Source organism: Numida meleagris, chromosome 3, assembly GCF_002078875.1.
Source record: "Numida meleagris isolate 19003 breed g44 Domestic line chromosome 3, NumMel1.0, whole genome shotgun sequence".
In the NCBI taxonomy this organism is placed as follows: Eukaryota; Metazoa; Chordata; class Aves; order Galliformes; family Numididae; genus Numida; species Numida meleagris.
In genome coordinates this window covers 8,326,681-8,350,297 of record NC_034411.1, presented here as the reverse complement: position 1 = coordinate 8,350,297, position 23,617 = coordinate 8,326,681, and the positions used below count along the sequence as shown (strand labels likewise).

The window sequence follows — 23,617 nt, the reverse complement described above, 5'->3', positions numbered from 1 at the left end:
AAGGGATGTGTTTTCCTGCAGACAGGAGTGGCTGCTGAAGGGAGTGCAAGTCTGTGTTTCTGCACCCACGGTGGTGTGATAATCAATCTTTTGTGATTCTGACAGGTACCTGCAGAGGAGCAGAAACAAAGATCACACTGACAGTGATTAATGCATTGTTAGCTGTCAGACTAAGAATACTGGTAGCGGGTAAATAAGCACTAACCCCAGAGAAAGCCGCAGAGGGAACTGGAGCTTGGCACTTGTTTACCACAGACACTTTATATTTTTTATTTCTTGTTTGAAACCACTCTGCTCCCACAACGGGAGGAGAAATGGATGCAGGATTTCTGAAACAAAGCTCTGCTTCCAGCCTAGGTCATACAGGAAAAAGTGGCAAATGATGCAGCTGACTCCAGCCTGGGTTGCCCTGGACAAGACCTGGCATTGTTTTAGACACTGTGATACAGCAAAGCATCTGCAAAGGAGGAAAACAGCTCTTGCTGTACAGCATGGCAGCTTTGGATAGCTTGAAGGTAACTGAAGACCCCACCACTCTGCGCAGTCTACTGCTAAATGCTTTGGCCTCAATCCAAGAAAGGCCTTGTAGCTGCCATGTGCCTGGTGTCCCTGCCACAGCATAGGTTGTGCTCCCTTTTACTGTCACCATACCTGGGGCTATCTGTGCCTTGCTCCCTGCGCGGCAGCTGGGTGCTTGAGGGGCTGTTAGGGAGTTGCGTAGGGCCAGACTTGGGGCAGGTGCTTCCTTGGGCTGCAGTAGCAAAAGGCATTTCTAGGGGATGGCAGTGCTCACTGCTGTGCTTCACACACACTGGCAGCTGGGCTGGAGGTGAGGACAGCACTGGCAGCCCAGGGTAGTGATGCCAGGACTTGGCACGCTTGGGTGTGGGATGGAGCTGAGATGGTTGGGCTGGAGCAACTCTGGACATGCTTGAGAGCAGGATAACAGCCTGTGGAGGCTGAAATCCCAACCAGGAGGCAGCAGGCAAGTTGAGGCACCTCCAGGGCTAGGCAGCAGCTGAATAGGAGTTGTAGTTTTCAACCGAGGTGGCCAAATTCTGCCAAAATCTTGCTTAATATGCCTATTGTATTTGCAGGTTTTGTTTCCCTTATAAAAGTGGCAGCCTTTAATCCCGGTAACTTGCATTCCTTTTGTAAAGTGGAGTTACGAATGTTCAGCCCCGTTTAGAAGATCGCTGATTAACTCCAGGTGAATGTTCCTGTAGACAACCACAGTATTCAAGATACAGCATTGTGTTCTCTGGCTAATTCTCACATCACCTTCCAAGCTGAATCCATGTACCTAGGGGCTGAGATGTCTGTCAGTGAGGTTGCAGAGTCTGGTGGGTTTTTTTTCAGGGATCTTGTAATTGCCCAGGAGTAAATTTCCGTGAAGAGCTGGGGACAGAGGATGGCTGTAAAACCTCATTAACCCTGATGGGTATAGCATGACCAGGCTGGGGGGCTCATACATCCCCAGCATCCAGCACCGCACAGGACTCACTGCTCAGGGCTGGGCACAGAACCAGTATTTTAGGATTAATTATATTTGCACGCAGCTGTCGTGTGTTTGCCAATATTCTTCTGAGTGGCTGAATTTAAGTGCTTTAATCCTTTTGGTTGATGGTAAGAAAAGCGGATGGCACTAGCTATGTCTGTCTCATGGATCACGTCTGATCCTGCTCTCCTCTAACACAGAGCCACGTTCTTAGGCTGGTGTAAACTGGTGAAACTCCATTGATGTTGTTCCACCTCATACAAGCTGAAAATATGGCTGAGAGTAAGTGAATAATTCTACTGAAATATAGCCAGAGCTGAAGCATACCTGTCTCATGGGGATGCTGAGAAGTGAAAGTCACTTCCCCTTTTTTTTGGCTGATGATCCACAAGTGAGCGCAGAAGAAAGGCTGCGATGTAATGCATGATTTAGTTTACTCACACTAAAATGTCACTGGTTCTGTGGAGAGATGCAGCAGCAGCTTAGCAGAGTGTAGCCTGTGTGGCAGAGGTGTTCCTATTATTTATTTGGCTCCATAAGTGAAGTAAGTGCAGCCTGTCCTCCAGCATTTCAATGCAGCTTGCTCCTGAGCAGGGCAGCACCAGGCTGCAATCAGCCTGGCGATGTTGCAGGTAAAGCCCCATCTGCTCCCAGGCCTGAAAGGGGACAAGGCAGTGTCCTTGCAGGGCCACAAATGCTTGGTAGAGCAGCAGAAAGGAGGTGGATTAAGTGCCAGGAGAGGGAAGAGTGTCTCACTGAGTGTCTCACTGAGTGTCTCAGTGTAATTCCGTCCCCTTAATGTCTCTCCCCTTTCTGTCCACTGTGGTTCAGCAAAACACATCCAGACAGCAAAGCTCACCTTTCCTTTTGCTTTCTTGCAGGAAAGGTGAGGAAAAGAAGAAATGTTCCATCTTGCAGCTTTAGATGTAAGGCATAGAGGTTAAAGGCCAGATCTGAAGCAGATTTAGGCCTCCATAACCAGAAATGCTCCAGGACAGGTTCCCTCAAGGGGGAGTGGAAGGAGAAGGGAGTTTGGAACTAACCAGTCCTCCCAGGAGGGACTTGCTTTGCTGCACCAAGGTGCTGTCCAAGGCAGTCACTGTTCTGTACCTGGAGCTGAGTTAACATTTTTCAGATTCCTCTGATTTCAAGGGCTTGCAGCATCTGCTGACATCTTCTGCTTTTCTTTTTCTTTTTAAAATATTCCCTCCTTTCTTGGGGGGCCGCAGCTGGCAGGTTCCAGGAGGCTTCTCACATGGTTAGGGGTAAGGACTGGGGACGCGGGGCTGTGGGCTGTGCTCTCCACACCGAAGGAAGCACAGAAGAGCTAGGTTGTTGGGCAGGAGGAGGTAGAGCAAGAGACTTTTCCCAGAGTTGTTCTTGTATGCAACTGTGGGGTTTTCCCAGTGGGAAACACATCAACAGAGCAACGATGCTATCTGCTGGAGTGGGAGCGAGCACTGCCTGCGCTACAAAACTACACCCTGGAAAGCACTGCCTTGACCTGAAAGTGGAGTTTATTAACTCCAGATTTTTACAGCATAGCTGGCACACCAACAACATGGTCTGAACGCAATGAATCACTTGCAGATAGAAAGCAGGGGAAGGCATCTCCAGCACTGCGCCAGCCTGAGTCACGTGCTGACATTGTGCCAAGTGCCAGCTGCTGAGTGGCAGCGAGCTCTTGGCTGTGCAACAGGCACTGCACACAGGGGCTCTCACCGGCTGCCTGATGAGCACAGCCAGAGGAAACAGCAGCTGATTTGCTGAACACAGAGCACAGGTGCCTTGGACAGCAGACTTGCCTGTTACTTAAAAGGAAAGAGGTTGCCTGGGGCTAATTGGTCACTCAGCAGGGGGAAAAGGAGTTACAGGTCCTGCTTAGCTGCAGAGAAGCTTTAGAGGACAGCTGTGGGATTTATGTCTGATGAAGAAAGTAGGGCAATAGCTATCACTGTCCCAACCATCATGACCCCTTTTTTGCTTTGAGACCTCTAGAAACACTTATGCTGTGATACGTGTCTGCAGGAGCAGATGGAAAGGCAGGGAAGGCTATCTCTCACTGCTGCTTGTTGCTGTCTTTCAGCTGGAAGAAACCATCCGTGGAGCTGAGCTGGTAGGGTGAAATGTTCTTAAGCTCTTCACCTGCATGCCCACAGCATCATCCGCCTGTGGGAAAGCACCAGAGACTCAGCACCCCTTGTGTTGCTGCAGCAGGCTTGCACTCACTCTGCAGGTTGAGGGCTTGAAGCCCGTCTAGCCATTCTAGGAAGAGTCTTTTATAATGTGTCCATAGGAAAGGCTCAGGAGGGAGTTGGATGCTGGAAGAACAGCCAGCAGGATGGGGAAAACAGGAAACCCTCTTGCTGTGTTTCTTGTGTTGGATATGATGTCTCCCCTGCAAATACTGTCGGAGATCATTAGAATGAGCAGGAGGTTGGGGAGGTGACTGAGTTAGTCCTGTCTCTTTCAGACAAGAGAAAGACTGTGCCTAAAGGGGCTGAATTAAGGGCTGAATTTAGGTCAGATTGGAAACTGGAACTCTGAAAATAAACCTTTTTTTTCCCCAAAAATGGCACTGCAAATTAGTCCTTCAGCCTTGTACTCAGGTAAAGGATTATAATTGTTGAGCATTGAAAAAAATTCTGCTGCTGCTAGGTATGGTAGGAATTGCTGGTTCTTTGTGCTATTGAAGTCTGTCCTGAACCTTTTTTAAAAACAACTGTTCATTTTGACCCTTCCGATCTCACTTTGAGCATGAAATTTTAATGGGGGCACTTTCCTGTTTGTCCCAACCCCAAAGAGTACAGTGTTTGTTTTTGACTGGCATTTCTGCAGAGCAAATACAGTTATCAAATGTATTCAGATCTTAAAATTCAAGTGAGAGCAGCTTCTGTGGGTGCAGGGATGTACATAGCAGAGAGAGGTGGAATAAAAGTTCAATTATTTTTCTTCCTTTTGTGTTGCAGGACAAGCCTTCCAGAAAAATGAAGGTTCTGCCACATGTTTTCCGTAACCAGCCAAATAAAATATTATGTTTTAAAGCATTCAAGGTCAGAGGAATAACTTGGGCTCAGCAATTTTTCCTCCTCGCAATAGCTTCTGCTGAATGTAATCTTTAAAACTATGCATGTGGGGGGCCAGATCCTGACCCCCATTGCATCTGCTCTGTATTGCTGCTGAAAATGCAGAGCAGGCAGAAAGCTGGCTTAGCTGGATTGCTGGAGATTACCCTGACCCAGTTTGTCAGCCACAGGGCAGGAGCCTGAGCGCTGTGGCCAGGGTATGGCAGAAGGAAGGGAGCTTGCGGTGACATCCGCGTGTTTGGGGACTTGTTGGGTGGGATTGCAGCTGTCCCCCTGTTAGTGTTCCAAGGGTGGGGTGGTCCTTGGCTGCTCTCACAGCAGGGCTCTGCTCATGGGCAGCAGCCAAAACTCTGTGTTCCAGACTCTGAGTTTTTCTTTAAGGCTATGACTAGGTTGGCTTCTACAGCCCTTTTTTTGGTTTAAGATTGATTTCTTCTCTTAACAATAATTCGGCCTTGGCTGATTTATGAAACGTCTGCGTGATTTAATAAAACGTCTGCGCTGAGTTCACCTCTGATCGTCCACCTCTGGAATTCCAATTTTGCCTGTTCTGTTTTCTCACAAATTGACAGTGCTCTGAGCTTTCCTCAGAGGCGTGGATCCTGAAAGAGAGCACAAGGAGGAAATCTCAGTTTTCATTACAATGTAATATTATAAAGCATATTTCTTTCTTTTGTAATAATGGAGAAAAGATTGAAAACATGACCTGAATATACTCTGCAGGCTCAGTAACTGGAAAGCAATGAATAAAGAACCAAAACTTCACTGAGTTCTTTGTTTGCTTGGGTTTTTAAACTAGCATCAAGGTTTTGGAGGCCTCATTTGCAGATTTATCCTTTGAAACAGGCACTGCTGGGGTCGTACTGAATACTGCAGGACAGATGTTCCAGATTGCAGTGCATTTTCCCTGCTCGTTAGTTCCTTAACCTGCTGAAGTTCCTTCTGTTTCTAACCCAAACCAATCTCTTCTGGATTTCATTTACTGAAGCTTGGAGAGCTCATCGATGTGGGGAAGCTCCCCTTGAGATTGCTCGGGTTGCTTGTGCTTGCACAACCTGATGGAGCCAGGATCGGTGTATTTCCCAGGGGAGAGGTGTCTGCCCTGTCTGCTCTGGAGCTGGTTGCTGCAGGATATGAGTAGGTTTCCTTAATGTCCTCTTCCCAGATCAGATGATAAGTGGCCATGTCTGGTAAAATACCAGCCTGCTAGGACCACTGGGGTGGAAAAGCACTGCCCAGCTCAACATATGGTATATGATTTCAGGTGGCAGGATGGTACTGTTTCAGAGCACTGGTGTCTGCAAACTCTCATTCTAGTGTGTCCTGCTTTAACTTTACAATCTAGTAGTGCTGATACTTCTCAGCTTTGAGCAGCCAACTCACTGTGTGCTCTTGGTCTCTTTTCAAGGTGGTGAACGGGGAGAAGTGCTGACTGAGATGGCTTTCCTCCTCTCTTTACTGTAGAGAAGTACTGTTTGGATGCATCTTAAGACCTTTATGCCAGGATTTTACTGTTTCGCCCTGGTCTGTAGCAAAGGAAATTGCATTTTTTCTCCCATTTCTTTGCAGTATTCCTGCAGGTTTTGTGCTGTTCCCTGCCCTTTTCATGCTTTGTACTGTGCATCCCGATCAAAGCCCTGCTTAGGCCTAATGCCAGACCCCTTGTTCTGACCAGCATCCAGCATTCAACTACTGATGCAGGGAGATGCGGCTCCACTCTCCTCACTCCTAAGCATTCCCACTGCTGGCTCTGCTTCTCTACCCGCTGCTTTAAATAAGGGCTTATCACAGGTCTGAGCTCATCAATCACACCCAAACTATATTTTCCAGATTACTTTTATGATGTCTTCCTCCTGTATCCCTTTTCACAGCCCCAGCTAAAATCTCTACATGTGAGCTTTCTTTTTATGTAAGAATGGAACTGATAAAGCAAGAGAAAAGAGGAAATATGGGAAGACAGACCAACATCACAAGCAAAGTGTGTGTACGGCACATTTAATGTTACACTACTTGGCCAGAGGACTTGTGGCAAAGATATTGCATTAAATGAAATAAAGGCCATTTACCCTAAAAAGTTAACAAGCATGGGACTGGCAAGTAGGAGCATTTTCATCCTCTTGGGGTTTCTTGTGTTCTGCCAGCTTCTGGGGTTGGTTTCTTGCCCATAGCCTGGGTTTGCCCAGTATTGCCCGTTGGCCTGATTGGAAGTCCCAGGGGCATCCCATCAGACAAGAGGTTGTGGTATGAAGCCTCAGATTCTGTGCAGACACATTGAGGTGCCTGAAAGTGCAGGGTGGCATTTCTTAAAGGACACCACATAAGTTGTAGGGAGAGAGGAGGAAAATGCCCATTGAGATTGAGTCTGACCCACGTGAAGGCTTTGAGAACTTCCCTCCTCCTCTTCCTGTCTAGGGCTCCTAAATATCCTGTAAAAATGTGCTCCAAAGTAATCATCACTTCAGTTGAGTATTTCTGCCTGCCCAGCATTGAGAAAAGAGGCTCAGCAAAGTCCCCTCTTGCCGTGTGAAACTGCTGCCATACCGTTACAGCGTGAGGGATGTATGGGTCCTGGGAAGACAAATCACTCCTCCAGCTGCATGTCTCAAGCTGATGTTGCTTTGCAGTGGGGCTGTCAACAGCAGCTGGAGAGCCTTGATCCTGGGAAAGAATACGTTGGTTGCTTGGGTTGGTTTTAACTATCTAATGCTTTGTTGGCAGCCTGATGTGTCACAGCACAGCTTGGAGATGAGATGTGCCACTGTTATGGAGCTTGAGGTCTGTCTATCCGGGCCCAGGAAGATGGATGGGCTTGCAGTGTTGTTTGAAAGCTGCACCGACCTGTAAGTCACTGTATTATTTACATAATTTTGTCTTTCTCTTTTACATCTGTATTTTAAACATCCGTTATGAGGCAGTACTGCTTTTAGTGGCGAGCCAACTATTTCTTCTAAAACACATGTTCCCTAAAGCCTTAGTACTTTATTTCCTTTGTTCTGATTTATTGCTGTTGCCTTACCACATGTGCTAGGCACGGACGAGAAAAACTCCCCAAACCAACACAACAGCCCTCTTTACTCACTTCCCCAGACCACATACATCAGGATTAACACACTGAGTCTATTATATCAAGTGATTCAACAATGAGCTAATTTACCTTTAATTTCTTAGCTGCTTCCAAGTAGAAATGCTGATGGAGAGCAAGTATCTGTAGGTTAATAGTGTGAAGATTGAGCTATAGCCCAATGAAAGCTGCTGTAGGAAACAGAAAGTTGGGATAGATGTTAAAACTGGAGAAAGAACAAGATTTAAAAAAAAAAATAAAATTGATTGCATTTTGTAGATCTAATGAAGGATTTTGTGAGTATCAGCTTCTGTTTTTCTTCTATCAATACCTAAAATAACCATCTCAAAAAATGAACCCTCTTCCATGAAGGACTCTATGATATCTCAGGATGAGCTTCAAGCAATTGCAGTTGATGATCACTTCAAGAAATGGGCTGTTACTGTGAAGATTGTAGAGGTGCTTGAGATAGAAAAGTTCTACTAAAGTTGGCTTTCCTGGAGGTTGCTCAGCCCTGACAAGGGCAAAGGGCTAAATTATTGTCACTGATGTTTATACTAAAGAGGGCATTACCTTTTCCTCCTCAAACATAAAACAAGAGCTTAGAGGCTGAGCTGTGACCATGAGTCAAGTAGATCTCAGCAGAGATACTGGTTAAGAACTTGAGGGTTCTAAACCACCTCCTGTACCCTCAGGCACAGCCAGAAAATATCTCAGTCCATACCCACAACTGGTTTTGTTTCGAATCTTCAAAAACACACTTATTCATCTTGGGGTTTCTGATGCATTGAATGTGTGTCGGATGCCTGGTGTCTAAGCTGTATCCTTGGCAGAAGGAAGTCTCTCTCTTTGCCGCCTCCAGGACAGGTATGGGCAGAGCCTTCACCATGGCGTTGTTCAGAACACGGTGCGAATCATGATCTGCTGTGTTATGTGGGAGAGCTTCCAACTTGTAGTTTACACAAAATCCACACTTGGCCATTCGTGCCATGCTTGGCCATGTGGGCCAGGAGTAGAGCGGCTGGCTGAGCCTCGTGCCACGTCAAAGTGCTGCTACCAACACTGCAGAGGTTGTGAGCAACTTGCAAATAGGTAACTGCCACCGAATTTGACAGCATTGGGATGAAGCCTCTGTCTTCCACAGACAGGTATTTTGTGTTTGCACTGGCTGTGCTAGCAGGGTGCTAGCGTACCCTTTCCTCCAAGAACACTATTGGCTTTAGTAAAACCAATTAACATTCTTCATCTTTTCCTAGTGGGGAAACACATTGTTTCTCAATGCTCTATGAGCGCAAAGGTCCAGTAAAATTGCATGATTGCAAGGGAAGGGATATCCTGACAGAGAGGGAACACTATTAATATTTATCTTCTTAATATTTTCCTTCTTTCCGTAAGCCAACCCAAAAGCAGACTGTGCTCTGTCAGGTACCCTTGCACTGATCACTGTTCAAGCTGCTTTTCCTTGCTCATTTTCTCCCTTTGAGGCATGCTATTGATGTAAAGCTTGTTGTCATATTCAGGCCTGTTAACTGTGCTAGTTAACAAAGGAGAGCATTCAAAAGCTGGCTCAGAGAGAATTTTTTTTCCTCCTTTTTAAATGGAAACCAGCTTCCCTAGCAAACCATATTATGGAATCTGCTCCCTTGAAACCAATATGAGGCAACAGCAGCAATTGCAGCTGTTTGCAACATCTCATCTTGCTGGATGGAGGCACACTGTGTTACAAGTGGTGCTGCTAGCAAAACTTCAGGGAAGGAGACCCAATTGTGCTTGGTTTCTGTGAAGAATGAGCTCCAGATACTCCAGCCAAGTTCAATGAGACTAAGGTTCAGTAACCCTTGACCTGAATTTGATAGAATTTGGGCCAAGAGGTCACTTTACTGGAAATTGGGTGAAACTTTGACCCCCAAACTTTCTGATTTTGAACATCTTTTTGGTATTCATTTGAGAAAGTCAGAGATAGCGATGAAACAGCAAATCAGCATTGGTGTGTAAAAGTGTCACCTAATTCCTAAAGGCAAAACCAAGTTGTAATATAAAATGTTCAGACCACTGCTGTGATGAAATTCAGAACACAAATACTGTACCATTCATTGAGCATCTTTACGATCATGTATGGTTGTAAATGCCTTTGGAAAGGATTTTAAACCATTTTTGAGTCCAATCCAAGCAGCGCTTACAGCAGAGTACTTGGTACCAAAGTCCAGTAAATGATTGGGACCAATATGCCATTAGAGACCCTCTGAGGCATTCTGAAGGAGAGATCACTGTTTTGGGGCAGGAGAAAGTCAAACCCCACTTGCCTGGTTTAAACTATTCATGAGAAGATCTTTCTCAGAGAGATTTAAGAGTACTGGGCCCTTTTTTGTTTTCATAGAAAACAGGAAATGAGTTTCAGCTCTGCAGTTAACTGATTTCTTAGGTGACTCGCTTCCTATGATAACTTTTAGGGTCTGGAATGCTACAGAAATTATCTGAGGGCATTTTCAACACTTCAAAATTAAAACCAAATTGTTGATATTGTGCCAGCATTTAAATGAAAATTATTTTTCTCTAAACAAACACTTGAAGACTTTCGTACTTTTTTTTTTTTTAATCACACGAACATTCTTAACCCAAACACCTTTGCTCTGTGGTTTCTGAAGCATTCAGCCTGTACTGCTAAAACCAGATGTGCTAAGGATGTAATTGAACACTAGATCTTTGGCTAAAGACTAGATGAGCAAGGAAGGCTAGTTTTTTGCCCAGCACAGATACATAAGTAGGTGTAACAGCAAATACCATTCCTGCCTCTGTGCCCTGAGGTGTCTGGGCAGCAGTACTGGTGCAGATTTCTGCTGTGCAGAGAGAGTTGAAGTGTGGGGCCAAGCGTCCGGGTCCTATACAGCTCATGGCTGGAGATAGGATCTGGCCAGGACAATTGCTTCCATGCAGATGTTCTGATATTCAGGGGCTCCTCTTGAAGGGCCATCGCTGTTCCCTCGTGGGCTTTCAGCCCTGCTAGGGTAAGGCTGTGTTGTTGCCCCAGGCAGGTATTTGGTTGCAGTTGCTGGGCTGGTAGCTGGCAACAGGAATGAGAAAGGAATCTGATGTGCTGAAAAGCAGTGGCTGAGTTTCTGTCATTTCATAGGTTCAGTTGGGTGAAGAATCAGAGAATATCTTGAGTTGGAAGAAACCTCCCCTGACACAGCTCCATGCCGTTCCCTCGGGCCCTGTCACTGTCACAGAGAGCAGAGCTCAGCACTGCCCTCCGCTCCCTGTCAGCTCCTCTGCTCTGGGCTGAGAAGAAGGGAAACACATCTAGGTAAAGGAGGCTGACCTGGTAGATGCCAACTGCGGATGAGCTAACAGACTCCATCCTGTGTGCGTGCAGTGAATGAAGGAACCTGTGAACTAGTCCCCTCGGCAGGATGTTACTTGCTGTTACTGACTAACTGCATGTCTGGTGGGTTGGCACAAACAGTCCTTGCCCAGAGACATGAGCTGCTCACTCAGCCACAGGTCAGCAGTTGGTGCTGGTGTCAGGGCAAGGAGGCAGTGCTGTCGGTGTGCTCTCAGGGGGTGCAGAGCCAAAAGCATCCCTGCTGGGAGTTGGGTGGTTGTTCATCTTTCAGATGCCATTAGTTCTACTCACTCCATTAGCAAACTTTTTTACCAAGTGTTGTTGTTCCTTTGTTGCAAAGGCCATGTAAGTACAAGTGACCACGCACTATCTGTGATCCCAAGACTCTGACATGGTCCTCCTACTGGATGCTCTGTAATTAACTTCAATTTAACACACTGAAGGAGGCTGCCTACAAGATGAATTTCATGTTAAAAAAAGTTCCCATTTCCTGCAATAAGTAAACTATTTACAATAGCAGTTGAAAGGGAAATGTTACAAGTCCTGTGTGTAACCTTAAATCTAAAGTGATCTAAAGAAGCTACAAACAAAACAGGGCTGTGTGAAACCATTTCAACCCTATGGACGTGGCAGTCCTTCACACCACAATGCTGGAATGCTCTTTTCCAGTACGTACTGCCACAGGTTGTGAAGGTAAAGCTATTCTCCTCAGCTTGCTTCTGCCCACCTACCCAGGCCAGGCTCGAGCTGGAAATGCAGAAATGTGAGAGGAGATAGGATACCCCAGAGGCTTCCGCTGGCCAGAAAATGCTGGCTTGGAAAAGGATGTGGAGCATGTCCAAATAAGAATAGTCTGGAAAGAGTTTGTGATGGTCTGTTATTTCATTATTAGCTAAGAGATGTGAGGTTTCCTTTTCCAGATGAACACATTTCATCTATTGCATAAGATGGCAATTACTCCTTGAGAGACGTAACAGTTCTGCTAATTTAATGAGTTAGCCTTGCAAATTAACTGCATCCGTCATTGGAAAGGCCTTTTTCAAGTCCCACAGGCATGTTTTAGACCTCTTGATAAAGCTAGTAGCATGCTAGTCTTTCACAAGCAGAAAGACCTTCAAAAGTATGCAAGTTATTGCTGGCATGTTGTATTCTTGACGTGCCAAGGAAACATGGATTATTTTTACACAAACTGGCCAATCAAAATGGTTCCTTAGCAAGCTCCGTAAGAACTCCTGGGCCCTGAGAGAGTAAAAGGCACAAGAAAATCATTGCTCCTGAATTAGTTTTCTTAGATGGATTGTGTTGTCACACATTGGGTAGTTCATTTGCACTGGCTCAGACCTCTGATGAATTATGGGAATAGTAAAGGATGAAACGGAAGGAAAAAAAACAGGACTAGGAGATAATATGAATATTTGATCTTTTAAGTAGTTATCATCAAATGCAGACTGTGACAAACTGCAGACACTTTTGGAAGTTCTTTTTACGAGCTGCTAATTGGCAGGTGAATGTAGGTGTTGAGAGGAAAGGGAGCTCTGCTGAAAGCATTGAGCGGTGCTGAAGCAAGGTTACTGGAGTGTCCTGAAATCTCCTGACGCTGCAGCATACAGATCGTGCTCTACAGCCTACAAATACTGGAGGCTGTTTTGAAACTCCCTATTAAGGACTATGTATGCTGACTGCAGTATCTAGGTGAAGGCAACTAGATATCACAGCTATGGCCTCAGATCAGGGTTTTTTTTTTCAGAGCTGGTGTTACTGTGTAGGGTTCTTATTATGTATTAGATCGCCAAAATCAAATTATGACACCCACCAAGGCTGAGCCCTATGATTAAGATTGAAAAAGTAGAGCCTGGTCTTGTCTAGCACTTTTCTTTTCCAGTATAGAAAAATATTTTTCCACACAGTGAAGGGGATTTTTAACAGGAAAAAGATGGGAAGCAAACATAAACATCGACACTTTCTGCACACCCTCATCCTTAGCTGCTCCTTTGGGTTGTGTTTTTACAGGTTTGGTACCTGTGCCAAATTCAGTTGTTGCAATTGTTGCTTGGGCTTGGTGGAAGCACGGCTACCTACTTCCAGCTTCCTTTTGGCCCCACTGGTGTCATTAAGGCTTCCGCAGATTAATGTGAACAATTATTGATAACTGTATTTTTTTCTCAGGGCAAGGGTAGTTCTTCTGCAAATACTTCCTCCTAGGAAAAATATCAGGGAAGAGGCTCCTTCTGTGCCAACGAGCTCCCCTGCAATCGAGTGCTCTTTCAGCTATGTTGACGGCGAACGCAACACAGTCCTAGAGACAGTGCTGCTCCGTGGTGTGCATGGGATCTACATGAACCTCTGACACAAAAGCTCACGCTGCCTTCCGTTTTTTCTTTTTTAACCTTGCATTTAAAAATTGTCCTTTTTTCTCCTTTGGTGAGCAGCAAGAAGGAGCCCTGAATGTGGTGCCAGCACAACAGCAGACGGCAGGGGAGGAAATCGAGGCAAGCACCTCTGATGCACTTGTGGATGACTGATGCTGCCATTTCTTATTTTTATCCTGATTCACCACTCCTGAGGATTTGAGCTAAGTTCTCCTTTTATTTTCAAAAGGAACGTTCGGCAGGTTAAAATTCAGCATCACAAGCTGGCCTTGAGATGGGGTTTGCTCTGGCTTCCCTGCTGAGCCGCTGCGCACAAATTGTTTCTAAAACACAGCTCAGGCACTGCTAGCTGCTGTGCTGTCACGGGGGCTGATCCAGCACAGAACCTGCTTGGCACTCGTGAAGAGAAATTACCCAGTGCTGCAACTCACAATTTATAATTGATTGCATATTAATATCCAAAAAAGGAAATAAAATCCACTCTGTGTTTTTACAAAAGAAAAAAAAAAAAGTACTATAATCCAAGCAGTGAAAATCTGGAGTACTCCTCGGCTGGCGCCGAGCTGTGCGCAGTGCTGTTTCTCCCTTCATTACAAGCAGTTTAAAACCATCTCCTTCCTTCAAAGGAGGATTTTGTTCGGTGTTTGCATTAATTTGAATCTCACGAACATGACGCTCTCTTGGAACGTGCCCTCGTGCCGTAACAGCGAGACGTGCTGCCGCTTTTGTCCCTGCCACTTGGGAAAGGTGCAGCTCCTGCTGCTTGTCCCTGCGGCCATGGGGCTGTTACTATCAGTACACCGCCCTTTAAAGGGAAAGAAAACAGAACAAAACCCAACAGCAGCATTTTTCCCCCCAAAGAGTTCCCTTTTACTTGTAGTGTTTAAGCCAGGCTGTGCAAGCGCTTCCTGAAAATGAGCGATTTAAAATGTACAGCACTGCATTGTAGCGGAAAGCTTGTTATTCAGCATACTAATTATTTCTGACTCCCTGTATTTATGAAATGCCATGTAGTAACTAGCTCACCACAATGCAAATAGTGCAAAATCAGTGCCTTTTATCATTTTGGCACTTTAGTGCATAAACATATTCTAGAGTCTCTTGGGGGAAGGTGGGAGAGGGGGAGGAGGGGAGTTCCTGGGAATGAAATAATGCTTTTATGACTTCTAAAGTATGGCATTGAATTTCATAATCTGTAACACTCCATATATGTAGTCCATGTTATGCATTTTATTAGTCTCAGTGGCTTACACTGCAAAGGTCAGCTGCAAGGAGAAGATGTACAAAGGCTGTTTTGTGGAACAGGGGAGACATCCTTGGGACAAGCTGTAACTGCATACCTACGCCTTGCTGGGACACCACAGCTCATCCCCAGCTAGTTTCATTTCAGGAATGATGAAAGCTGGATTACAAAGCATTTGCTAAAGGAGGCTTTCTGGACAGCACATATCACTAGAGAACAAGTCTGGGGTTTGTCAAGCCCCAAATGAACGACCCATTACCACCGCAGTAACAGGGAGGTCTGAACGTGTACAAGTGACAACTGGGAGCAATTGAAGTGTGAAGGGGAAGGAGGATGGGCTGCAGCTCCAGGTGGGTTTCTGGGTAGTCCCATGTGATCTCCAGGAACAACAGGCAGGTGCTTCCTAGAATGTGCAATTCCCAGAAATACTGTCCATAAAACCAGGGCTTAAGGGCTCCTTTATAAGCTTGCTTGATGCTACAAATTGTTGTGGATCATGTGCTTCAGTGCTGGGAGAAGTGTCTGCCGACAGTAGTTACCTAGCGTCTTGCTGGTAAGAGGCAGGGTGGTCGTGGAGCATATCAAGCTTCAGAAAACCTCACACTGACACTGAAAATAAGAGAAAGCCATGGCTGCTGGTGGCAGTAGATGCTGGGCAACTGAGCATGTTGGCAGGTTTCCCTCACTGTGTGACAGGGACTAGCCTGGCCCGCGGAGCTAGTGTTAGTAGCCTCGGGGAGGCTTAGCAGTGCTTTAGAGCTGCCAGCTCCTCGTGCATGAGCACAAGTTCAGGAAAGGGCCTTGAAATCCTGGTGGCTCCAGCTGGGTCCTGTTCAGTCGGAATTTACAGCTCTTGGCAGACTTGGGTGACATGCCATTTCCTTAGTGCTTTACCTGTTGGCTTTAAAAATTAGAAGGAGTGTGAGGTAGTGTATGTCTTGCTGAAAATGAGGAGTTGATTTTTCCTTTCCATGTAAAGATATTGTTTTCTACATTTCGGAAACAGACCCATAGTCTTCAGGCTCTTTAACCATAAAACATTTTCCTAAACTAAAGCTTCATGGAAAGTGAAGTTTTGTAAATGATGCAGAAGTGAAGTAATGATTTTTATCATTCCAGATGCGTGACTGCTCTGACTTCCTTTTTCTTTCCCTTTTCAGGTGAAAGGAAATGTATCAACAGCTGATACCGAGAGAGGTAGGAGGTTTTCACTCCCCTTCAAGACTCCATATTGCATATTTTTCCAGACTATTCTATAAATATAGTCGTTAAGATACAGTGCCTGTGGCTATAATATCCAAGGATAAGTATTTGAGATGCAATGAGAGATGCTCAGGGAATTGATAAGTCTTCAGAAGAAAAAATTTCTTGAGATCAATTTCCTGATTCAATAGTGAAGTCTTCCTATCATACAAAATGTAATGTGATTGTCTGTGGCTCTAATAAAATCTTGATTTTTCTACCAAGCTTTCATCTATAAAAATCAAATTTATCCAGCATTAGTCTGCATTTTGAAAGAAAGAGGTTTTTCTTGATATGATATTAATCCTTTATGATGCATTAATATGGGAGAACAATAATTTGTTGCGTTTTCTTCAGAGATGATCAGCTGGGAGATAGGCATAATAATTGTCTTTGTCCTTCATTGTCACAGGCCATTAGCTAATGAATTTAGGCTGTTCTTGGCTCTTGTTCCAATAAGAAAACTACATTAGAGATCTTGTAGCCTCAATGTTATACAAAACCTTTCTGTGGGTTTTATTTTGGTCTCACTGAGGTGATTCTGCAGTGCACTGAGAAATGCATCATGACTTCACAGCAAACAATGAGGTCAACATTAACTGATGTAGTGGGTCTAGCAAACTGAAGTCCATCTACAGTTAGTAATGTTGCCACATGCTACAGCCTCTTTTTTTGGTTCCTTCTAATTTAGCCAGACTTTTCATGCCTGCTTTTGTGACTGTTTCAGGTTGATCTTTTGGGTGGAAAGATTCGCAAAACTTGTTCAACTCTTCTAAGATCGATGGTAGGAAAAATAAGTAGTTTTGCAATGCTTTAAATAAGCAACAGGAGCACATAAGTTGTACCATTCCATCACCTTTGCAGTTTGCCCTCTCAAGAAGGCCGACAAAAGAAAAACCCATGTTGGGAGAAGTGCTCTTCACTGCCCTCCTGAAAAAATCCACTCACCTCCTGGCCATGTTTACAAAATATCATATACAAATGCACAGCAGAATTTATTTTGCAATCATTCCTTTCCCAACAAAACGGGATGCATTAGAAATTACAAAAACCAGAGTACAAGTCTTACCTCTCCTATTGACTGTAGCATGTCTTGGCCCACCACAAAGTGTGTGAGAATGTAAATCCTACATTTAAAGGTAGGTAAGCATCAATACTCTTGTTGCAGAGATAACTAAGAGGTTGTATAAGATAACCTTTGGCAGAACTGGGAATGGACATGACTTTCAGACCTTTTATCAAACTGCTTCTCTGCACTGTGTTGTTCCTGTATGTGGCTGGCACCACTGCTCCTTCCGCAAACCAGAGAGTATGGGATGGCCTCTTCCTGCAGCTCCTCCTCCCTCAGCCCTTCTAGGCCCCTTCAGCAAGAGCTAGGTTCTGCCTCTTCCCAGCAGAGCCACAGCTCACCAGCTCAGCTCGGGAGCCACCACCTTTGGGTTGCAAGAATGCTGTGCTGAGGGCAGGTGCCAGGCAGCAGCCATCATCCATTGCCCTAAACCGGCAACACTTAGAGCCTTGCTGACAGAAGCTGATACATGCTACAGGTAAATTCAACATGCATGAAAGGACTCTTGCTCTTCTTCAGCAAAAAGCATGAAGACAGACTGTCAGACAAGTTAATCTCACTGATAGCTTTCTTTTCAACAGCACTGAACTGCTATTCCTCCTGGGCTTTGGCAGAACATCTGATTTGTTGTTGTTCCCCTAAACAGAGAGATTTGCTGGCTCAGATGATACAGGAACTTTTGTCAGGAAGAAAGAGGCTGAGATGCCCTCACCAGCATTTTGCTGTTGTTGTGTAAGTCCTTTGCAGAGCTCCAGAGCTCTGGGTAGAGATGGAGGGAGGGTGTACCTGTGGTGACTGATTAAGGTTGGTTTTTTATTGTAGCTCTACAGAGCTGTCAAAGCATTCACTCCTCCTGGGCATGTGTCAACAAGATTCCCAAAACTATTCAGAGAAAGAAATCTGAATGTCCCTTCCCAGGCTGCTGGGGAAAAACAGCTGACTAGCGCAACCTCTTCCTTCAGCTGGGACTCGCTGAGCAGTCTCCCACAGGGACAAACGGTGGGTAAGGCTGTTTGTCCTCCACCAGCCAAACACTGCCGTGATCCGGCAGAATGAGTCCTACAGCCCATCTTTAGTGAGCCCCACCTTGTTTCTTCCTAACTATGTATTTGACCACTCACTCCCTAAGTTATCCTGGAGATATCCAAGGTCAGGCTGGACGGGGCTCTGAGAAACCTGGTCAAGCTGTAGGTGTCCCTGTTCATTGCTGGAGTGTTGGACTAGAAAACCTAACCTTTCAGGGTCCCTTCCAACTCCAACGATTCTATGGTTAGTACCAGGATGGAAGGGCTGGGGTCCCATTCTGCTCTGGGGAGATCAGCTCTCTGTGTAAGCAGAGGGAGCACTACAGGAGTTAATCCTATCAGTACACACCACTGAGAAGAGCATGGCCTCATCCACTTGCCTCCCACCTCCTTTTAGATATTTATAAACATGAATCAGATCCCCTCTCAGTCATCTTTTCCCCAGGCTGAACAGACCTAGGTCTCTCGACCTTTCCTCATATAGGAGATGCTCCTTAATCATCTTTGTGGTCTTCCGCTGCACTCCTTCTAGGAGATTCCTGTCCTTTTTGAGCTGGGGAGCTCAGAACTGGACAAAAAAAGACAGATTTTCCCTGCAGTCTCTCTAGCACCAGGACCAAAGCCTGCAAATATTTGTCCACTTGTAAGTCCTTGCATAGATTAGGTTCGTGGGTTCATTTTCATTAATTATAACTTTGCTAATCGTAAACCCTCTGCAGGATTAAGGCCATACCACTGTTTTCATTAGGCCCTAATGTCTTACTATATGATGTTTGGGATTCTGGTGTTAGAAATTTCCTTAGTCTAGCAGGAGCTTAGGTTTGCATAATAGATTGTTCTGTCACATCTGCAAGGTAATTTATAGAATCATAGAATCATTAAGGTTGGAAAAAGCCTCTCCGACTGTCCTCCTGCCATCAATATTGCCCATTAACCCACGTTCCTCAGTGCCACATCTCCACGGTTCTTGAACATCTCCAGGGATGGTGACCCCACCCCCTCCCTGGGCAGCCTGTGCCAATACTTCACTGCTCCTTCTGAAACGTTTCCTAACATCCAACCTGAACCTCCCCTGGTGCAACTTGAGGCCATTCCCTCTCATCCTATCACTGTTACCTGGGAGAAGAGGCCAACCTCCACGTCACCACAACCTCCTTTCAGGCAGTTGTAGAGAGCAATAAGGTCTCCCCTGAGCCTCCCCTTCTTCAGACTGAACAATCCCAGCTCCTCAGCCGCTCCCCATCTCACGTGTGCTCCAGACCCTTCACAGTTTTGTTGCCCTTCTCTGGATGCGCTCCAGGGCCTCAGTGCCTTTCTTGTATTGAGGGGCCCAATACGGAACACAGCACTTGAGGTGTGGCCTCACCAGAGCTGAGTACAGGGGTATGGCCACCTCCCTGGTGAGGTTCAGATCCTGGTGAAGATTTCTTCGGATGTGATCTGTGCTGGCCCGTGCACTGCTAATGCCCCCACTCCAAGGCAGCACACCTCTGTTCCTAACAAGCTGTGTGGATGACTGATGGTGTAGATCCAAAGTTAACTAGGCGTTCTCTTTAAAGGCGACATACGATATTGTATTTGGACAAAGAGGAATTTCCTGCATAATCTTTGGAGACAGCTGTATTACATTTTTATGATTTCTCTGGCATTTATGCAGAGCCATTGAAATACAGTTAAAAGGCTTAAAATATTTCCAGTATGGTATTCTGATTACATGTCCAACTACTCATTTTCTAATAAACAGGATCTCAGATTAAAAAAAAAAAGAAAAAAGGCATGAGCTCCACAACTGTAACTCCTCGACCCCTCCACCTTTGCATCAGCAGCTTTGCATCAGCAGCTGCTTGATGATATGAGACGGGTGCGTGTTCGGGAGCTAGGAAGCGAGTCTCCCTCTGAACTTGCTCCATCTCAGATTTTCTGCCAGTGCTCTTGGAAAAGGATCTTTCTGTTCAGATTCTGCTTTTGTGGAGAAAGAGTCTCACTTTCTCACTTGTGTTGCCATACCTATCTGAAATGTTTTTTTGCAAATCCCAGCCACGGGTTGCTTGCATATCTTGTCTAAAGCTTGTCTAAAGGACCTCTCCCTTTCAGCTATCTCCACAGAGTGCTGTTGGCAGGCTGCATAACAAGCAATTAGGTTATGAATAAAGTATATATTAAAAAAGAAGGCTGCGCTCAAAGTTAAAAGAATTTCAGAGAAGACAAAAAGAAGTTATTACAATGAGGAAAAAGCGAACAGTTCCAGAAAATCAAGGTCAATATTCCTGAAGGGCACCGTAAATTAAATCAACAGTTGCATTATTTGGTAAGAAATGTGGTATTTATTAAAAAAAAAAAAAAAAAAGAGAAGGAAACTCTTAACCTCATTAATGCTGCAGGATGTCCTAAACAAGCATAATTTTACTTTGCAAAAAGGCAAGGGAGACCACACAGGAAGGGTATTGAAGAACTGGGAAAGGTACAGGAGACACTAAGCATGATAAAAGGATCGAAAGTTGTTATTTATGGACAAAGCACAGGCTGCTTTTTTCTTTTTTTCTTTCTTTCTTTCTTTCTTTTTTTTTTTTTAAGGAGAGAAACTGGCCACAATGAGAGGTACAATGAGAGGATACCAAAAGCTGAATGACAAAACTCGTTAACTCGTTCAGATCATTTGCAAGCAAATGAACATAAGATTGACTGGAAATAATGTTGAGAAAAGTTCCTTAAAGAAATCAGTTCTAACCCAGTGTTTTATGTTGCAGAACAGGGAGATGCTGTCTGCAGTATGTGGGTTTCCACCATCAACACCCCATCTTTTGTCTTGGCTCCAAGGGCTGAACTCCTGCAAAGTGGCTTCTGCATTTCAGGAATGTGACTCCTGTCCTTGACCTCATCTGTAGATAAATACTTCCTCTCCCTTACTGCTGAGTGGTTTAGGAAGAATTTCAGCCAGATAGAGGTGAGATAAAGGAAGGACAGGTGAGGATGTTTTTCGTCCTCCCTTTTGGAACCAGACTCTTGGCTTTACCTACATTACCTTGGGCTGGGCAGGTGTGCCCAGTGCCTCTGGGGTGGTGCAGTGAAGCCGTTCACCTTCCCCTAAAAAAGTTTTAGCCAGCAGTTAGCAGAGGGAACACTCAAAACATTTTTCCCTCCAGCAGGGAATGGCTGTTGGTGTCATCAGCTGGTGTGAAAAGATAGCTGAGTGCAGTTGTTCCAGCAAAAAATAAGAAACAAAGGAAGAAGGGAGGACTGAAAAACTGGCTCCATTGCTGCATACATTTTGTGATGTGGTGAAACAAAGGAAAAGAGCCATCAGGCTAGTATGCTGCAACAGAACCTAGGAGCATCACTTATTGCAGAAGTGAATTTTAAGGCACTGCAAATCAGTCAGTGACACATTCAGGACCAGCAGGATGGTGCTCTGCTCAGATCTGTGGAAGTCTGTGCAAATTCTCCACTACCTTTATTAAGGCAGGATCAAACTTCTGATGGGATCTAGAAAGATAAGGAAGTTTAAGATCTAGCAAGCACAGCCCATTGCCTCAAAAAGCTGAATGCTCTTGCAAATTTGATATAATCCAATTAGTCAATTTTCTCGGTGACATTTCTGCAGGCTCATGTACAGAAGGACAGGGAAACAGATTTATTATGATAGCTATTTCTAGCAAAGGTCATTTCTTTCCTAGTGAACAACCTGTCCTTAGTCATTCTGATGAAAAGGTGTTGAAGGAGAAGGGAGAGGCTGTATAGCTTTAAAGATTAACAGGGAATAACATAAGCAGAGCATAGCTAATCTTTCTATGTGGACCAGGAGGTTTGAAATCAGGATGAAGTCAGGGAATGAGAATCAAAATTGTGGGAAAAATAATAAACGAGATTTTTGTACAGTTTGTGAAGGAGGCTGGATATCCCAGTGTCAGCAGAAGGAAAGGAAAAGGGAACCACAGAGCACGAGCATGTATTTTTGGATAGCAAGCATGTCCTTGGTGGGACCAGCTGCTTCTAAGAACCAGGTCAGGTTGCTCTGGGGACTCCCTGATCATCCCCACCAGCTTCCCAGCCTGAACAGCTCTCAGCATCCTGCTCTCAGCCATTGCCAGGTGACGATGATGAGGGCATGCAAAAATATACACAAATACACTTCCTCAGCTTCCTTTAGGCGAGGAAAACAACAGTTATGACAGGAATATTGTTCACAGAGGTTTCATTGTATTATTATTATGTACCTTTTAATAATAAAAAGGCATCTACCTATTCGTCACATGGCTATTTTCCTGCTTGCAGAAGAGCAGGTCTTTGACACTGTACATAAAATTATGCATCGTTTTGTTTGTAATCATGAGGTGGATTCAGGGAGTCAAGAAAGCTGTTTATTCAACTATTTAACTTGCAAGTATCGGACACTTTCGTGCAACCAGTTTTGCTTCTGTTTTCAGGATTAAGCTCATCATATTTGGATTAAGTCAAAATGTGATTATTTCCCTAGATTTTGGCCCAGATCCTTAACCACGCTCTGTAGTTGAGCAATGATTTCTGCTGCATCACTGGCACAAATTGGGCTTGAGGCGGGCAGGGCCAGTCATGACAGCTTTAGCACATGGCAAGGAAGCCAGCAGAGGAGCTCCCCGCTAATCCTCCCTCAGTGCTACGGGCAGGGGAAAGGCTGCGGGGTCTTCCTGCCATCTGCTGCGTGATTCTGCGGCCTGGTGTAACTTGAAGCGGAAAGCTATGAAGGAAATGGAAAACGTTAATAAATAATGATGGCTGAAACACGAGTCCCTGGGCAACCAGCAGCCCTCTGCATTCCACGGGACAGAAGGCGTCCGTCCTCGGCTTGAGGAAAACAACGTCTTGGCCAAAGCTACATCTGAGGAACTAGCCTGGTACTGAGGAGAGCCGTCAGAAGCGTGCGTTTAGCTCGCGGAAATGTGACTTTTGGAACAGAACCAGCACAGGTGGCTCTCGGTGCGAGGAGCCGCAGCTCTCCCCGGGCACAGCAGACCTGCCACCTCGCCTGGTGTTCCCCACTCAGAACCAAGCAGGCGTGCTGCACACCGGGCCTCATTTCCCCAGTCCCGAGCAGCTGATCGGCTCTTAAAAAATAATCACGTCATGTCTGCGTCAAGTGTGTTGGAATTACTGTGCATGTGTGGAACCGGGCAGGAAACCTTGCACACGTGCCCGAAGCCCTCGAGGCGCGAGGACGGCAGGGCCGCAGCCACGCCTGCCAGGAGGGCGCGCCTGACAGGACGGCACGCTCCGGCCCGGCCCGGCCCGGCCCGGCCCACGGGTGTCGCTGCCCGCCACCGCGCGGCCACGCCCCTCCCTGGCAGCCCGCTCCTCCCGCCACGCCCACCTCGCTGCTTTAGGAAGAGCCACCGCCAATCGCCGCACGCTTTCGCGCTGACGGGCGGCCGAGCTCGCCTATCGAATGGCCTTTCCTGGCACGCAGCCCCGCCTCCACTGGAGCCAATAGGGAAAGAGATTGACGGGAGGGGGGAGCTCAGGAGAGGAGGGTTTGCGAGCGCCGTCTTCCCTCACAGCTTCGCTTTCCCCGTTGCGCGAGGATCGCCACTCCGGCCCGCAGGTGATTGACGCGGAGCGGCAGCCAATGGTTCGCGCGGGGCGCGGGGCTCTGCCAATCGGACGGCGGGGGCGGGCCGCGCCTGGGAGGGGGCGGTGGGTCGGGCCGG

The 23,617-nt window shown here is 45.9% G+C and overlaps 1 protein-coding gene and 1 long non-coding RNA gene across 25 annotated transcripts in view; both read left to right on the top strand.

Annotated features, from left to right (window-relative positions):
- The window catches only part of LOC110397031, a 53,818-nt gene extending 31,637 nt beyond the window's left edge, over nt 1-22,181 (top strand). For 5 of the 16 annotated variants that reach the window (XR_002437488.1, XR_002437479.1, XR_002437481.1 and 2 more), the window contains 7 exons: nt 353-515; nt 7,303-7,424; nt 13,418-15,797; nt 16,570-16,626; nt 17,558-17,643; nt 20,031-20,244; nt 20,684-22,181. This is a non-coding gene — a long non-coding RNA (uncharacterized LOC110397031). The remainder of the gene's footprint in view (nt 1-352; nt 516-7,302; nt 7,425-13,417; nt 15,798-16,569; nt 16,627-17,557; nt 17,644-20,030; nt 20,245-20,683) is intronic. The other 11 variants (XR_002437475.1, XR_002437489.1, XR_002437485.1 and 8 more) reach the window with 11 other exon arrangements.
- Nucleotides 23,389-23,617, top strand: part of EHBP1 (EH domain binding protein 1) — a 196,851-nt gene continuing 196,622 nt past the window's right edge. For all 9 annotated transcript variants that reach the window (XM_021392958.1, XM_021392953.1, XM_021392959.1 and 6 more), the window contains exon 1: nt 23,389-23,511. The gene's annotated coding sequence lies outside the window, so the exon portion shown is untranslated. The remainder of the gene's footprint in view (nt 23,512-23,617) is intronic.